Source organism: Dasypus novemcinctus, chromosome 10, assembly GCF_030445035.2.
Source record: "Dasypus novemcinctus isolate mDasNov1 chromosome 10, mDasNov1.1.hap2, whole genome shotgun sequence".
NCBI classification, from domain to species: Eukaryota; Metazoa; Chordata; class Mammalia; order Cingulata; family Dasypodidae; genus Dasypus; species Dasypus novemcinctus.
Window position 1 is genome coordinate 38,568,618 of NC_080682.1, and position 17,079 is coordinate 38,585,696.

Below are 17,079 nucleotides of genomic sequence, written 5' to 3' on the forward strand. Positions count from 1 at the left end.
TTGTTTCTTTTAAACCTTATTCCTGTAAAAATGAAACTTAGCCTAATTATAATGCCTAAGAGTTATTTCTGGAAAACCTTGTTACTCAAATGTGCCCTTTCTCTAAACCAAACTCAGCAAATACACTACCTTGCCTCCCTGGCACTGAGGGATTATTACCAAGCACAAACCAGCAATGCATTTGGAAAAAGACCTTAGCCAAAAAGGGAAAACATAAATTAAAAAAGAAATTATGACTAGGAGATTTCAAGGTGAGTCAGGAGCTGATTCCCAAGGTTATGTTCATGCAGGTCTCAGACAGATTTCACTAACTGCCACAGTAAACAAAGCTTCAAACGAGAGTGCCTGAAGGACTCTAGGGATATCAGCACACCAGAGGCAAGGCACACAGACTCATGAAATTCTCCTACTCCTTTTATTTGAGCCTATAATTTTCAATGGACCCATTAAATATATCTCTCACAGACTTAAATCTTCAGATTTCAGGATTGATGGTTGACGCATCAATCTCAGCAGAGTTGTGGCTAACTTTTACTCTGCAGTTCTTCAGGCTTGCCATGGATGATGAACAAATGATGCTGATGGACAATTTCCATCCAGAAAAACAAGGAGTATCCACAACTGCAAGTAAAACAATTCCTTCCATCTACCCCAAAATATTTAAGTCTCACCTCAGCCTGAAGCAGTCAGAGCAGACATCATCGCAAATCCCTTAAGATTGAGGAATGAACAAACATAAGGGGAAAAGTGTAGATTTCCTGTTATTCTGGTTATTATCTTGTGTTAATGGAAGAACTTGTAATATTGATATAAAGGTGGTGATTGCCAGGGGTTTACAAGAAAGGGGGAGGGATAAAAATTGGAACATGAGCTTTATTTAGGGCAGTGAAATTGTTCTCTGATAATGCAGTGATGGACACATGACATTATATATTTGACAATCTGTATAAACTATACAGCCCAAAGGGTAAGACATAATGTAAACTATAGACTGGTTATAGCAGTGTTTCAATATTGGTTTATCAATTATAAGAAATGTACCACACTAGTGTAAGATGTTATTAATAGGTTAAATTATGTGTGGTGGTGAGTGGGTGGGCGGGATGTTATATGGGAATTCCCTATACTTTCAGTGTAATATTTCTGAAATTCTAAAACTTCTCTAATAATAAAGGTTAACATTACAAAAATGGAAGAAAGTTGTATAGCTGGAAATTTTTAAAAATTTAAAGTATGTGTGTGTGTATATATATATATTTATCTATCAATCTATCTATCTATCTATCTATCTATCTATCTATCTATCTATCTATCTATCTATCTATCTATATCTTTTTAAGACATCATTTCTATTCCTTTCCTGACATGGACGTATCAGGTGACAATAGTGAAGAATAAGAGTTCATTCTTTGCTAAAGTTGTTGCAGCATTCATAAGGGAAAATAAAGAATAAGAGATATGATTAATCTCATGTTTATATAACACAGTAGAGTGAAGGCAGAGGCTTTTGGGACTTAAGGCTCAGTAGACATTAGAAAAAAATAAGATGTATTCTGCCTATTGTTTACCTACCAGAGAAATGGCCAGAATGACTTATCCAACTAAGGTGGGTTTCTGAGTTATTAAATTTAAAGAATAGAGGAAAAAATACATATTTATTTTAGAAAAAATGAGGACTCAAGTATTGAAAAATTTTAAGTGTATCGTTTAATGACTACTTAATCAATTAAGTGAATTCTGTTGACTAACCGGATTTTTATTAATAAAAAGAGAGTAGGAAATTTCTTATTTATATTTTAACCAAGATTGTAAGGTATTATTTTTACCACTGTGCAATTGTAAATTAATTGTTACTAGTTTAATTTATTCTAGTTTATACCATTAATAAATGAGGTATCATTTTGCCAGAACCTATATATATATGAGTCAATTCAAGCCCATATGGGCCACATACCATAACACTTAATCTAGAAAAAAATTAAATTTAGAACAAAACCAAAATTCAGATTTTCATGTAGCAACAGAAAGAGGTGTACACATGAAAACACACACGTTTACACATATATACAAGAGCACAATCATATATCTACAAATTATTTATTGTTATTTTTTAAATTGTAAACTGTAATAGAAAAGTAAATTTAAATACAGATGCATATGTGTCTGTAAAATTCTGTTGTTCCCACTTTCTAGCACAATTATTTGAATTCTCAAGAGACCATATCAAGTTAGTCATGCAATTGGTTTACTAATGCTGTGGAAAATGTAGAAAGGATCGATAAAGTGTGATAGAAAAGTTCAGTAAAATATGTCTCATGTTTCAGGAAACACTAAAGACACCATATACCAAAAAGGGTAACATATAATGATTTTATTTATTAACTTACATGCAATATCACTAATTTAGTGATATGTTCTTTGTTGCTTAAATTTTAAAATCCATCATGTTCCCTGAAGAATGTAATAAATTTGACTATGTTTTTCTCCATTTAGATACTTGTTTCCAAAATATGTGATGTCTAGTGACATACCTTCTAACCTTGTCTTGGTTATCTAAATTTGGTGCTTCCTGAATGTAATTTTGTTTTGGAAAAGCTTTCCGTTTAATCAAATCAACAGCTTGTCATAAGGTCATAGAAACCAAGAAATCACATATTGCATGAATGACATTGTATTAGTCAGCCAAAGGGGTGCTGATACAAAATACCAGAAACTGCTTGGTTTTTACAAAGGGTATTTATTTGGGGTAGGAGCTTACAGATACCAGACCGTAAATCTTAAGTTACTTCCCTCACTAAAGTCTATTTTCACATGTGTTGGAGCAAGATGGCTGCTGATGGTTGTGCGGGTTCAGGCTCCCTGGGTTCCTTCCTTCCAGGGTCTTGCTTCTCTCTGTGTTCAAGGTTCCTTTCTTCCCAGGCTTGCTTCTTCCTGGGCTCAGGATTCCTCTCTTCCTGGGGCTGGCTTCTCTTTCTTCTGTGAAGTTACTTCCCAGGGCTCCAGCTTAAGGCTTCAGCATCAAACTCCAACATCAAAAAACCCAACTCTGTCCTTTGCCATATCTTTTATCTGTGAGTAAATGCCTTAATGACATGGCCCAATCAAAGGCCTAATCATAACTCAGTCATATCCAGTAATAGACCAGATTGCAAACATAATCCAATATCTGTTTTTGGAATTCATAACTATCAAACTGCCACAAATATCTAGATTTAGAATCAAAGCTTTCCAATCCTTCCTTCCTTCCTTCCTTCCTTCCTTCCTTCCTTCCTTCCTTCCTTCCTTCCTTCCTTCCTTCCTTCCTTCCTTCCTTCCTTCCTTCCTTCCTTCCTTCCTTCCTCTCTCTCTCTCCCCCCTCTCCCCGCACCGCCCCCCTCCCATTGTCTGTTCTTTGTGTCTATTTGCTGCATCTTGTTTGCCCACTTCTGTTGTGTCAGCAGCACAGGAATCTGTGCTTCTTTTTTTGCTGTGTCATCTTGTTGTGTCAACTCTCTGTGTGTGTGGCACCATTCCTGGGCAGGCTGCACTTTCTTTCGTGCTGGGCAGCTCTCCTTACAGAGCGCACTCCTTGCGCGTGGGGCTCCCCTACACGGGGATACCCATGTGGCACGGCACTCCTTGGGTGCATCAGCACTGCACATGGGCCAGCTCCACAAGGGTCAAGGAGGCCCGGGATTTGAACCGCAGACCTCCTGTGTGTTAGACGGACGCCCTAAACACTGGGCCAAGTCCGCTGCCAGCTTTCCAATTCTTGTCAAGAATTTTCTAATTTTTAAATGAGAAAATAATTTCTCTTTAAAAGTAACACATTTCTTGGTATTTTTTGTGGATGAAAGAAAAATTAAAGAGACAAATCACTTTCTGCTTTACAGATAATATATAGTTGATGTCCAAATTTTTTAATTTGGAGCTATTCTATTTTTGGTTATTTTGCAAGTGTTTAGAACAAGATCAAAGAAAAATGGATAGGGGAAATTGCTCTTCCTTGACTGAACTCATTTTCTTGGAAATAATTACTAACTCTGAGATCAAAATGACCCTATTCACCATACTTCTAGTTGTTTTTAACCATTGATATTCTGGCAAACCTTGGAAAGATTATTTAAATTAGAATGGATTCCCAGCTACACATACCAATGTACTCTTTCCTTAGCCACTTCTTCTTGGACCTCTGCTATTCCACTGCAGTTGGGCCCAAGATGCTTGTAGACTTCTTTGTGGAAAACAAATCAATTTCCTTTGTTAGTTGTGCTCTGTAATTCTTCCTCTTCTGTATCTTCGCAGATTCTGAGTATCTCCAGCTGGCCGTGATGGTCTTTGATAGGTACAGGACATTAGCAACCCCTTGCTCTATACAGTCAACATGTCCAGCAGGATGTGCTCCATGTTCATGGTTGGGGTTTACCTGGTGGGAATGGTGGATGCTCTGACACATATGACACTAGTATTCTGCTTATATATCTGTTGGTTAAATGAGATTAATCATTTCTTCTGTGATTTACCTTCTCTTTACCCCCTTTCATGTTCTGATATGCAAGTCAATGAACTGGTATTATTCACCATTTTTTACTTGATTGAAGTCACTATCATGTCAGGAGTTGTAGTGTCTTACTGCAATATTATCCTATTAGTTTTAAAGAGCCCCTCTGTTGAGGGGAGATTGAAAGCTTTCTCCACCTGCACATCTCACCTGGCTGCAGTTGCAATTTTCCAAGGAACTAGTCTCTTCGTGTGTTTCTGGCCCAGTTCTTCCTGCTCCCTAGAATAAGACAAAATGACTTCCTTGTTTTAAACCCTTGTCATTCCCAAGTTAAACCCCCTGACTTATATCTTATGGAGGAAAGATGTGAAAGAGGCTTTGGAAAGACTGAAAAATAAAAAGTGGTTTTAAATATTTATATTAAATATTTATGTACATGTATGTATGAATGTAAGTGTTTGTATTTTTCATAAGATAATTTGAAAATTCATGAAAGAAAATTTTCAAATTCTAATTTTAGAAGTGCTGTACTAAATTACATTCATATCAAAATTTGTGTTTCTCTAAATAATCAAGTTTCATTATATGCCCTGAGTTTGTATATGTAAGTCCCACTTTGTGTACAACATTCCTAACACTTTTTGTCATGCTAAGTTTTTATTTGTGCAAACTTTATTTGTGTGCTATTTCAATTATTCTAAAATATGTTGCTTGTTTACTAAGTGATTTTGTACATTCGGGTGTCTAGCATTTCATAGTGATTCTAGTAGTTTTTACAGTAATGAATAATCTAGCATAAAAACAAACATTGATTAGTGAGGCTAGTTAAGCATTCAAAAATTCATACTAAACTGTAAATCATCATGGAATAAAAAGATCAGTAAAAGTCCAAAGCAAAATGTCTGACTTGGTAGTCATAGAAAGGCTTTCCAGAAGGGAGTAATAGTAACTGAGCTCTAAAGTATGAGTAGAGATGCAAGATGGGGAGAGGAGAGGTTCTGAGGCAGAGGGAAAGGCAATTAGAGAACATTTGAGGGGGACTGTACTCTGCTTTTAAAGAAGAAATTAAATCCAACATGCTTAGATTATAAAGAAAAATTGGTGGGGGCTGAAGAAAGTACATACTTGAATGGAATTCTTAACACGTCCATAATTTCCTCAAGAAAGCTTTTCTTCTCTTCTCTTTTCTCCACCATGTTAAATGCTTCTTTTTCTATTTAGAAACAACCTCTCCACAAGATATTTTTAAAATATTATTCTGTTCTTTAAATTATTTTCTCTAGTATGGGATTGTGAGCATTTTGTGCTCAAGAACTGAGTTTTTCATTCCTGTTATCTAAAGAAACTGTTCCATGTCTTGAACACAAAATGGGAAATGAACCCATTGATAAGTAACAAAATCAAAACAACATTAATATTATGAAGTGCTTATTAAATGTCAAAACAAAATTAATTGAATGCATAGTGTGTATCTTTATATTTTTATTGCCAATAAGTACATGTAATTGTTGTGGTTACTAGAGGTAATGAATGTATAAAGCAATAAATATATTCAGGAGAAAAAGAGCATTCACGGGTGTAGTTTCCTGATATTCATCTTCTTTGTCTGTCTTAGTTGCTGCAACATTCAAGGATGCTCCTAAATTGTATAAGTTAAAGTCATTAATGAATTAGACTTGATAGCTGACAGTGTAAAATTATTTGTGTGAAAACATTTCAGAATAGAAATAAAGCCCAAGGAACTCCTAATATTTAGAAGTTGGCATTTCTTTGTGGAATCCTGGGACATGTTAGGGGAAAATAGAGAGGCCTATGGAGAATGCTTGTTTTAGACAAAAGCTTTTAATTGTTTTCTCCTTCACTATATTTTCTCAATTAATTCAGACTGTGTTTGTATTTTTATTATGAACAGTAGCATTACAGAAAAATGTGTTTGAAGTTGAAATACTAAAGTTAAAACAGTGGAAGAACTTCCATGGAGTGCCACTAATTTTTAATATCTAAACAGAGCACATAATTAACTCATTGTGCATGCATATGACATACTACTACATCTAAAGACCAATTTGATCATCAGACTGGCACCTTTATCTACCTAATGGGTGTGAAATAGAGGATATTATATTTTGAGTCCATAAATGAATTACCAAAAATAGAATTGACTGTTTTAATTGTGTGTGTCCTTTCTTTTAAATGGGAAAGTTGAAGGTGAATTACCAATTATTGAGAATCTTAGTTTAGGTTATTCATGGCTCAGATTAGAGCTTGGAGAGATGGCATATAGTGATCTTCCTACCTTGGAATGCAACAGACATAGAACCTAGCCTCAAAAGATGTTGATCCACCCTAATGTGTCTACATCATTCCTCCCATCACTAGACCTGTTTATTCTCTACTTTATGATGAGAGAAGAACATATTTTCCTTGGTCTCTATTCAGAGTAATGCATTCAGTCACTCAGCATTATGTGTAATAGATCTAGAGTGGTGAAAGAATTCATCCTTGCCTGCTCACTGGAGACTTTCCTTCATTTATAACTCTGAGTGTATTCTTACATGCCCTACAAGTGTTGCTGTATGGATAAGTGATTTCAGAAGATTTTACTGAAAAATATTTGCAATATGAATTTTCCAACAGTCCCCCAAGGGGTTTGTTCCTACCATTAAAGACTTTACTCACTTATTTTTTGTTTTAGTGGTTATGCCTATGGTGAAAGTTTGATATTATTATTTATGAGTTCCAAAAAGAGATATTATGTTCGTAAATTGTTCTGTCCCTCTGGACATGATACTCTTTGATTGATATAAATTCAAAACCTTTATATTTATTTGATTAAAGCAAGATTAGGGCTCTGATTCAACCACATCATTACAGCATGCAGGGTTGAGTCACTTCACCCTTGATGGACTATACAAATGGATGCTCAATCAAGAGAACACAAAATGAGATACACAGGGGAAAGGAGAGAGCTCCATAGACATAGAAGAGTAGAGAGCTTTGATGCTGTGGCCCCTGTGAGAGATAAGAAAACATCTGATTGTTTTCAGCTGAGAGAACAAAGCAGTTGAGCCCTATGGAAGCCTACAGTTGAGATCAGAAGAAGCTGGGCCCACAGTGCCTTAAGAAGAAAGAGGAAGGCTGAACCCTTAAAGATAAAGCCTACCATCTTGCTTCACCATGTGACAACAGACTTTGGTGAAAAAAGTAACCTTGAGTTGGACTGTTTATGGCCTTGTAACTGTAAGCTTTTACCCCAAATAAATACCTTTTATAAAAGTCACAATATTTCTGGTACTTTGTGTCAGCATCCCTTTAGCTGACTAATACAGAATTTGATACCAGGAGAGTGGGGTGCACTCTGAATCAATTATCAAAAAGCTAGAATGGTTTAGTAAATGAGTAAGAGGTATTTTTTTTTTTTAATATTGTGAGATGCTTGATGGAAAGGCCTAGATTGCTTTTAGAGACTGTTGGTAGGGATATGGATGATAAAGAGAATTTGTTGAGACCCTAGAAGAAGTCAATAATAAAATTATTATTATAAATTGGAGGAAACGTTATCTGTTTTAAAGTCACAGAAAATATAGCAAGATTGACTCCTGATGGAAGGCAGAATATGAAAACTATGAGTTTGGACATTTAGCCAAGGAAATTTCCAAATTAAACATGGAAAATGCAGCCCAGCTTATCCTTTCAGCTTTAGGTAAATAGTAGAGGAAAGAGATAAGCTGATAACAGAATTTTTGAGCACAAGGAAATGAGAAACCAATTCCAGAAATTCCAAGCCTCTGGAAATCAAGCCCCCAGAAAACAGTGTCTCATTTGTGGAGATAACTAAACTTACAACTTGTAAGTCAGGATTGAAAATGCAGTTATTCAGGAAAGGGTTTTGGTATGTCTTACTGTCTGATGGCTTGAATCCCTCCATCCTGCTTGCTAAACCAACAAGCTTTTTGAGAGAGCTGTTAAGAACAAAACCACTGCCAGTGAGACTAAAAAGGCCATGGAAGGGAAACATGGAAGGAAAAACAGCTCTAAAAGGAAAACCATAGAAGTTGAAGTCTCCGAAATTAAGACATATCTTTGGGCCAAGAGGGCCCATATGTACAAAAACCCCAACCATATGTACAAAAAGATGGAGTTTGCCCCAGCGTTTGAAGAAGATAGATGTTCCAGCATACTATTCAGGGAAAACTTTGCCAACCCAGGGTAAAGCAGGTGCCAAAAGGGTTAGGGAGTGTTAGGTCAACAACCTAAAGCTTTGAGAGGGTTGTACATGTACTTTATAGGTTGGGAAGAGTCAGACTGACATTTGTAGATCTGAGAGGGATGAGCTTGTCCCCCATAGGTTAGGGAAGATCAGGTGCCATGTCAAAAAATGACTCTTCTGAGACTGTTGTGCCTGTATGCCAGAGATTAGGGAGAATGTTGCCTTCACCTCATTGTACTAAAGCACTTGCAACTGTATCCCAGAGCTTGAGGAAGGTGTGGCCATCACCTCAATGTTCTTGGATAGAGAGGCCTAGACCTTGGCCACCATCTAGATGATAAGGGTGGAACCAAGAAAATGGCCATTGGGCAAACCCAGGGAAAGGGTGGGCCCCAATGAAGCTCCAAGGATGAAAAGAAGCCATCATCTTAAGAATGACTCTCAGAATTTGACATCTAGTGAAATATGCCCCTCGGGTTTTCAGAACTGTAGGGGACCTGTGACTCAGGTTTCCTTTCCAAATTCTCCTTAATGTAATGCAAGTGTTTATCCTTTGTCTGGCCCTTTGCATATTGGAAGCAGATAAATTGTTTTGTGGGTTTCACAGGTCTATAGCCAAAGGAGACTTTGCCCCAGGAAACTGCATTTCTTTACGCTGAATTTAATGTATTTTGTACATAACATTGTTACTGATTGTAGCAGTTTGAAATTATTAATGAATTTCAAAAATAAATATTGGATTATGTTTGTAACCTGGTCTTTTCCTTTGGGCATATTAGAGTGTATTGGATTCAATGGTTTTACTTTTACTTGATTAAATAATGATTCAGCTTTTGATTGGGCTACATCAGTAGGGCTACACCAGCCTTTGGTGGGTGGGGTGGGGACTCACAGATAAAACTACATGGCAGAGCATAGAAGTTAGTTGGACTTTTGATGTTGGAGTTTTGATACTGGAGTCTTAAGGTGGAACCCTGGGATGTAATCACACAAAGCAGCTTGGTGGTTAGGAAAGAGAGAAGGACCCAGGAAGAGAAGCAAACCATTCACTTCATAGTCTATAGCTGACCTTGTAGAAAAAACAGGGGAGCTGAGCACAGAGAGGAATGAACAACAGGAAAAGAGGAACCCAAGAAACCTGAACCCTGACAGATGTAAATAGTCATCTTGCTCCAACACATGGCAAAAGACTTGGGTGAAGGAAGTAACTTACACTTTATGGCCTGATAACTGTAAGCAACTACCCCTAATAAATACCCTTTATAAAAACCAACTGATTGGGAAGCAGATGTGACTCAACTGATTGGGCTCCCATCTGCAAGGCAAGATGGCCCACACCCACAGAAGGCTGACAGTCCATGCCCACAGATAGCTGTTGGCCGGCACCTGTGGAGAGCTGGAGCAGCAAGATAATGCAACAAAAGAAGACAAGTATACATAGAAGAGTGCACAGTGAGTGCACACAGAGCAGACAGTGAGCAAGTGGTGAGGAGAGGGATAAATAAATAAAATATGTCTTTATAAAACAACAACAATCAATTCATCAGTACCTCTTTGGCTGACAAATACACTGATTTAAGTTTTTTTTTTTAATGTTTTAAGTTTTCTTTGGAATTCAGGGAGTGGAGTGTGGCAGTTTGATATTATTTATGAAGTCCAAAAAGAGATATAGATTATGATTGTAAACTAATCTGTTCCTTTGGACATGATCCCTTTTATTGATTTAAATTCAAAAAGCTTTAAATTTACTTGATTAAATTAAATCAAGATTAGGGAGCAGATTCAATTACATCATCAGGATGTGCATGGTTGAGTCCCTGCCCCCTTATATAAATGGATATGGATGCTCAATCAAGAAGAACATGGAAAAAGATACAGAGGAAGAGGGAGAACTCCATAGACATAGGAAAGGAGAGAGCTTTGATGCTGTGGCCCATGGGAAAGATGAGCCATTTGCCTGATAGTTTGTAAGCTGAAAGAACAGAGCAGCTGAGGCCTCTGCAAACCTATGTATGGGAACAAAAGAAGCTGGGCCCACAGAGCCTTAAGAGGAAAGAGAAAGTCTGAACCCTCTTAGAAAGTGCCTGCCATCTTGCCTCAATACATGTCAACAGACTTTGGTGAAAAAAGTTAACCTTGAGTGGGACTCTTTAGGGCTTTGTAACTGTAAGCTTTTACCCCAAATAAACACCCTTTTGAAATGCCAGCACATTTCTGGAACTTTGCATCAGCACCCCTTTGGCTGACTAATGCACCTATACTGAATTTTCTTTGTACATCAAGGCTAGTGCCTGGTGAAATGGTTGTGCACATTGATTACAAACCTATTATTTCCTTTCTATGAAGATCATTAAATATAAAGGATACATTACAAATTAATCTATTATTTTGTTTATGACTTAAAGAATGTGGAAAAAGATTCTTCCATTTTGGTTACATTTATATTGTGAGTCTACTCATGTTGTATGTCTACCATCAATGGAAGGTGTTGCTACATATATTCCATTCCTAAGGATTCTATAGTATAAATTTCCTAAAATTGTCTGAATTACTAAGCATGAGGAGAAACTCTCTGAGTAGCTTTTATGTTCATTACAAACAGTGTTTCTGCAATGTGAGTTCCCTGATATGTTAAGGTTAATTCTAGGCCTGAAACCTGTTCTGTATTTAAAATATTTATAACAAATGATGTCATATCATCTAAGGTCAGAACATTGCCTGAAAACTTTCCAATATATATATCACTAGAGGATTTCCCTCTACTTTGAGTTCTCTCATGTTGTCTAAGTATACAAAAATAAATTTAAGACTTTCTCATATTAATAACATTCATATGTGGTTGCTCCCAAGTGTTGATCTTCTTATGTCATCTAAGGCCACAATAGTGGTGAAGGCTTTCACACATAGATGATGATCATGATTTTTCTCCAGTGTCAGTTTTCTCCTCTTCTATAAGATGAGAACATCTACTTTCTCATATGGATGGCATTAATGTGGTTTCCCTTCAGGGAGGCCTCTTGTAGTACTTTGATATTATTTATTGATTCCAAGGAAGATGTTTGATTATTTTTGTAAGGTTATCTGTTCCTCTGGGTTTGATACCCTTAGATTGTATTAGATTCAGCTGAAATGGCTTTGATTATATTCTGTTAAGATTAGGGCTTTGATTTGATCACATCATTCAGGTGACTCAATTTGGGTCCCCACTGACTTTATGGGCTGTATAAAATGGACACTCACTCAAGGACAACATAGAAGTAGATACACAGAAAAATACAGAAGAAGAGAGACAGCTCCATAGATAAGGCAGAGGCCCCACTAAGAAGGTGAGCCATTTGCCTGATAGTTTATAACAAACTTTGTAAAGAGAACAGAGCAACTGAGCCCAGAAAGAAATAAGCCCCAGGAAGAAAGGCAAACCCCATGTCAATCTACTGCTGAGATTGAAAGAAGCTGGACCCTGGAGCCTTATGAGGACAGACGAAGGTTGGGCATTTTCAGAAGTTATCTGCTATCTTGCTTCAACAAGATGAAAAAGTAATATTGAGTTGGAATGTTTAGGCCTTGCAATTGTAAATTTTTACCCCATATAAATACACTTTGTAAAAGTTAACAGATTTCCTGTACTTTGCGTCAGCACCCCTTTTAGCAACTGTAAGAAAGAAATCTTCTGGAAGAAAACGAAACTTTCCCATTTGTGGAGAAGAAAATAATGTATTCTCAATCTTTCAAGAAGGGGTGCACAACCAGAAAACATGGCTGGCACCCTGAACAAAAGAAAATGAAATAATTTATACCCCTAAGCATAGCACACAAGCCCTTCCTCTATTTCTCCATAGATTGGATACTTCAGAGGTCACAGCCTATCTGAGAAGTCTAACTTTTCTGTGCAAGTGTCCCAATTTTTAATTAACAGTTTCCCCCATCACATTCCATCCATTTTGGCTTTTACCTGCTCCTTTTGCCAAATAAGGAATGAATTTAGGGCTGGATTTATACTGACTTAGCTCTTTCTTGTGCATCAGCTATAGGACTGACTTAAACTGGTTTCCTTTGTTCCTGCTTAACCCAGGAGTGGGAGACTGAGGCAGTAGGCTGCCAGGATACATCGATTAATATTCTTCTTCCCTGTTTTATACTATCTTTATATGAAAGCTAAACTGATCCCTATCGCTTACATGACTAGTGCAAAATTTGGTACCAAGAAGTGGAGGGGTGCTTTTGCAATTAACAAAATGCAGGAATGTTTTTATAAGTTTGTAAGGGGTATTTTTTGGAGGAGTTTTTAAATGCTTGATAGAAAAGGCCTAGATTGCTTTGAAGAGAATGTTGGTAGGAATATGGATGCTAAGGAGACTTTTAATGAGGTTTTAGAAGGAAATGATAAAATAATTATTGGGAACTGGAGGAAAGGTGATCTGTGTTTTAAAGTTGCAGAGAATTAGCAAGATTGACTCCTGATGTTGTGCAGAAGGGAGAATTTGAAAATTATGAACTTGGAATTTTAACCATTGAGAATTCCAAATTAAATGTGGGAAATGCAAACTGGCTTCTCCTTGCAGCTTATAGCAAAATGTTACAGGAAAGATATAAACTGATAACAGAATTTTTGGAAACAAAGCAAACAGAAACAAATTCTGGAAATTCCAATCCTCTGGAAATCAAGCCCCCAGACAATAGTGCCCTATTTGAGGAATTAACTAGACTTGGAAACTTTAAGTAAGAATTAAAAATGCAGTTATCTAAGAATGACTTGTGGATGGTTTGGACCCCTACTTCCTGCATGCTAAACCAACAAGCATTTTGAGAGTGCTATCTGAACAAAACCACCATCAGCCAGGGCTAAAAGGGACCTGGAGGGGAGAGAAAAAAGGGAAAAGAGCTTTAAGAAGAAAACCATGGAAACTGAGATCTCGAATTAAGATATCTCCTTGGGCCAAGAGAGGAACCCCATCTATGTGTACAGAGAGGGTGAGTTTGTCCCAGAAGTTGAAGAGGGTGGGAGAGTTTTGCTGTCCCAGGATACAGAAAGGATGGAAGACGTTCTCCAAGTGTTGGGAGAGTGAGTTTAATACCCTATGGGTCTTAGAGGAGTGGACATGTCCCCCATAGATTAGGGAAGGCGAGATCACTGACTCATGCTCTGTGAGGGTGGGTTTGTTGCAGAGATTACAGAGAATGTTGCCTCCACCTCACCTACTAAGTGTCTTGATACTCTACACCAGAGTTTGAGGAAGATGTGGCCATCACCCCAATGTTTTTGGAGAGAGAGGTCTGAAGCTTGGTCACCACACAGATGCTTGACGGGGGTGGAACCAAGAAAATGATTTTGGGCAAGTCTATGAAAAGGATGGGCCCCCATGAGGCCCCAAGGATGAGAAGAAACCATCATCTGACTCTCAGACTTTGAAATCTAATGAAGTATGCCCTACAATTTTTCAGAACTGTAAGGGATCAGTGACTCATGTTTCCCTCCCAAATTATCCTATGGTAAAGCTAATGTTCATTCTTTGTCCCTTTGAATATTGGAAGCAGATAAATTAATTGTAAGTTTTACAGTTCTACAGCCAGAGGGGACAAACTGTATTTCTATAACTTGTTCACTGTGACGTGATTTTGCATTAGCTTTGTTACTTATTTAATGTGTGTGTGTTTTTTTTAATATTGTAATGTCTATTTTTGAATTCAGAGGGTGGAGTGTAGCAGTTTGATATTATTTATGAATTCCAAATAAGATATTTGATTATGCTTGTAAACTGGTCTGTTCCTCTGGATAAGAAACCCTTTGATTTTATTAGAATCAGTGAGATGCCTTTGATTATATTATATTAAGATTAGGGCCTTGATTTGACCACATCATTCAGGTAACTCAGTTTGATTCCCTGCCCACTTTGTGGGCTGTGAAAACAGACATTCCATCAAAGAGACACACAGAAGTATATACACAGAAGAATACAGAGGAAGAGAGACAGTTTCATAGACAAGGCAGAGGCCCCAGGGAGAGAGATGAGCCATTCACCTGATAGTTTACAGTTGACTTTGTGAAGAAAACAGAGCACTTGAGCCCAGAAAGAAATAAGCCCCAAGAAGACAAGCCCAATGCCAGCCTATTGGTAAGATTAGAAGAAGATAGATCCACAGAGCCTCATCAGGGAAGAGGAAGCCTGAAGCCTTGCAGAGGTTGTCTGCCGTCTTGCTTCAACACATGGCAACCAAGTTTGGTAAGGAAGTAGACTTGAGTTGGACTGTTTAGGGCCTTGTAACTATAAGCTTTTATCTCAAATAAATACCCTTTATAAAAGCCAACAGATTTCTGGTATTTTGCATCAGCACCCCTTTGGCAGACTAACAGACCTCTCATTTCCTCTAAAGCCATAAGAATGGATGAAAGCTTTCCCACATAAATAACATAGAGTTTATCTCCAACATTGGTCCTCTCATGTTGTTTAAAGCCAGATCAACTGGTGATGGGTTTCCCATGCAGATGGCATTCATATGGTTTCTCTCCAGTGTGTTTTCTCATGTTCTCTAAAATAAGAACATTTACTGAAGGCTTGCCTTCTTATAAGACATTCAGAATTTCTCTCAAATGTTGTTTCCACTGTATTGTATATGGATAGAGGTTTGAATAAAGGCTTTGCTCTTAAGATGATACTCATATTATTTACTTCTAGTGTGAATTGGTTTTTAATGAATAAAAGATAAGTGATCAATGATGGCTTTTCAAAAGGGTTTGCTGAAATAGGGATTCCTTCCCTTTTTAATTGACATATATTGAGGGATATCTTCTTGTAAATCTTTACATGTACAGAGATTCTTTGGAACATGAGTTCCCAGTAATATAATGCTAAATGCTTCTTTCCTGCAAATATGTCATACGTCTATCATTTTTTTAATGTTGCTTTCCCAGCCTGAACTCTGGTTTTAGATAAATCCTATTCCTATTCTCCAAAGTTCCTCTCCTTGCTCCTACTGAGAATATATATCTAATTTGAAGACTTGATATCCTGTTGTTTTTACTTCTCTGGTCTAATGCATTAGGATTCTCCCCAATGAGGCGAGATGATTTTCAGTCTCCAGCATTACATCTCTGAACAGATTTCTCTGGGATTTTTTCAGCAGGATCCACTCTTCCTGGGTGAAGTCTATACTTACATGGTTCAAGTTCATTAACCCCAGTGATTGTATTGTCAATAATGCAGATGACAGCTGTCTGCCTCTGAATTTCCAGCACAATCAGAAAAGAAGTAGTTGAGCAAAGGTAGATGGAGTCTATGTAGTCCCAGAGCCATTGCTGGCTCCTCTTTGGGTCCCATGAGAATGAAGTGTTTCCTCCCTCTGGACTGATTTTGAATTTAAAAAATAAGAGTTGATTCATCTTTATAAAAAAGATAGGCACTGCATATTTAAACTAATTTTACCTGATATAGTTGTAGTAATTATATAAATGAGATAGCAGGATTACTATAAGGCCAAATACTTTTAAACACAGCCCTTTAAACTTGCTTCTTATTCACATTTCATCTTTCACAGACATATCACAGAAGTGAATTTCCAACTTTATATATACTCAAGTAAATAAAAATTAAAATCTTAGTACAGTACCATGACTCACCTATAGAACATTTAAAATGAGGATAATCAGTTAACAAATATTGGTGAGTATATGGAAAAGCTGTACTAATCACACATTGGTAGTGCAGATAAAAATTGTCAACCCTGTTTGGAAAGCTATATGGAAGTATCTTCTATAGAAGAATGTATATATGACATAGAAAGATTCGAAAATTCATTTTCTTGTTTTATCCAATACAGAGTGAATATCCACCAAAAGCATGTACAAAAATATTCACAGTAACATTATTTACAATTAAATAAATCTGCAAACTACTTGAGTTTAAGTTTCTATCCACACATTACATAAGAGATTTGTTTTTGCATTTCATTTATAATATTTTATACTTTGCAGACCGTAAAGCCTAATATCACAACCACTCAGGTTTGTCCTTGCATCACAAGAACCACAGTCAATGTACAAATCAACGGGTGTGAATGTGTTCCAAAAAAGTTTACAGGCCATATTTAAAATCACTGCTCTAAATTAAGTAAATGGTATGCTGGTCTACTACACAACAGTGAGAATAGAGAATGACCATAACAAAAGCCTGGAGGAATATCACTCAAATGTTTTTGTGAAAGAATATACAGACATAATTGTTTACAAAGAGTATGATTTCACGTACACATGGTGAAAAATATGCAAACTAATCCTTTATATCAGACATCGATTTTTTTCTGCCATTTTGATTTGGAGATGCTTAGTAATGTCTTGTCTTATGCTATGGGTTCTGAGTAGATCAATATTTTCAATTGTGAAAAATCACTTGAT

General features: G+C 36.9%; 1 pseudogene; it reads left to right on the forward strand.

Moving 5' to 3' along the window:
* The first annotated feature begins 3,961 nt into the window (after positions 1–3,961).
* On the forward strand, positions 3,962–4,891 carry LOC101433226 (olfactory receptor 5W2-like; annotated as a pseudogene).
* Positions 4,892–17,079: the final 12,188 nt, after the last annotated feature.